Raw genomic sequence first — 2,183 nt, 5'->3', positions numbered from 1 at the left:
GTTGTCTTGGATAGAAAAAATCTTACTACTTGAAGAGAATGTCAAGCTGTCACTTCAGGACGCCAGGAGAGAGCGCTGTTGGTACGTGCTCAGAAATGCTCTTGAAAGCTCTGGAGAATAGGCTGATGGTTTTTGAGATGGTTTCCGTAAGCGAGAGAGCTTCCATGTCAGGAATATTAAGCCTGCTATTTGGTGTACAGATCTGTTTTCCAAGGAGATTCATTGGGATCCTCAGTTACGGTGATTTATCCACACAAACAAACCACCTTATTTCACAATGAAAGGGGAGTTGTGAGACATACTGTTTAAATGGAAATATCAGAGTCGTTTCTCAGTAGGCTGCTCAAAATTACAGACATCAGTGAAATACAAGTAGGGAAATAAGGCCCAATGCATTTCCTTTTGGAGTTCAGGAGAGTTGAGGTGTCAGAAAAGATGAGAAATCATCTCTGAACAATTTTTAAATTTTGTTCCACGGACACTATTCAGGTAATAGAAATGTGAGATTGAAGAATGGAAGTGCTACCCCAGGGTGCACAGAGATGTGCTCTGTGCTGCTTTTTATTATTATTATTATTATTATTATTATTATTATTGGTTTTTGGTTTTTGGGCCACACCTGGCGGTGCTCAGGTGTTACTCCTGGCTCTGTGCTCGGAAATGGCTCCTGGTAGGCAAGGGGGACCATATGGGATGCCGGGATTTGAACCACCATTGGTCCTGGGTCCGCTGCTTGCAAGGCAAACGCCCTACCGATATACTATCTCTGCGGCCCCACTGTGCTCCTTTCTTGCCTCTGCCAGGGCCGTGTATGTTTCATATTGGCTTTCCAGTTCCCATTGCCATAGATGCCACCATCGTCACTCCAGTCCACATGTTGCACCTTAACATTTCATAAAGTGTTAGACCTATTCCCCTTCACAAGAGACCCACTTCAACCACCCACCCCATGAAAAATGCCTCCTCCCATCTCACCCTACCTTCACAATCTGCCTTCACCCGCCTACCTAGCCTGGGTCATGCTCCTTTCCCTGTCCTATTGTGCTTCACAACACCCAGTCTCACCCCTACCCTTTCATATGATCCCTTTACCATCTCCAGGGCTTTGCACCTGTTCTCTATCTTTTTTCCTTTACTTTTTTTTTTGTTTTGTTTTGTTTTTTGATTTTGGGCTACACCCAGTAACGCTCAGGGGTTACTCCTGGCTATGAGCTCAGAAGTCGCTCCTGGCTTGGGGACCATATGGGACGCCGGGGGATCGAACCGCGGTCTGTCCTAGGCTAGCGCTGGCAAGGCAGATACCTTACCTCTAGCGCCACCAAGCCGGCCCCACGTGTTCTCTATCTTTCTTGGAAAGTTCTCCAACACTTAATTCACTCTACCAAATCCTGCTCATTCTCAAAACCCAACAAGGAGTCACCTCACATGTTTCCTTCAAGTGTCCCACTTGAGTCACTCTATATTGGAGCCCCACGAATAGTTATAGGTCCTCATCATGTTGCTATTTCTCATTTTTGGTGTCTGTACCCTTGTCAAGAGTGCTCTTGAAAGATGTAGATGTTCCCTTAGTCATCATAATATTTTCCTGGCCTAAAATAGAATTACCAGTACACCCCTATTACTATTATTATTATTTACATTTGAACCTGGATATATTGACTTCCCATGAGCATCAGTAATGTAGCAAACTGCCATATGTAATATACTAAGGAAAATTTGAAGTTCTAAGCAAAAATTATTCATACCTTTGTAATTTATATTTAAGAAGATGATTTATGGGGCTGGAGTGGTGGTGCAAGATGTAAGGTGTCTGCCTTGTGCTTGCTAGCCTAGGAAGGACAGTGGTTTGATCCCCTGGTGTCCCATATGGTCCCCCAAGCCAGGGACAATTTCTAAGTGCATAGCCAGGAGTAACCCCGAGTGTCACCAGGTGTGACAGAAAAACAAAAACAAAAACAAAAAAGATGATTTGTTCTTACACATTTTCCTTTTTCTGTTTGTTTTTTTTTTCCTAGATACTTTTATCTAGGAAGAAGAAAGGGGAATATCTGAGAGTAGAGTTTGGCTTATGTATAAGTTTCATAAGTGAGATAGGATTTTAGTGAGAGGGAGATTTCCTAACAAAGAAAACAAAAACTATTCTAATATCCTAACCACTTGAGAGATGAAAGAGGAAAAAAAAA

The sequence above is a fragment of the Suncus etruscus genome, chromosome 14 (assembly GCF_024139225.1).
Source record: "Suncus etruscus isolate mSunEtr1 chromosome 14, mSunEtr1.pri.cur, whole genome shotgun sequence".
NCBI classification, from domain to species: Eukaryota; Metazoa; Chordata; class Mammalia; order Eulipotyphla; family Soricidae; genus Suncus; species Suncus etruscus.
Note: the sequence above shows the minus strand (reverse complement) of the source record.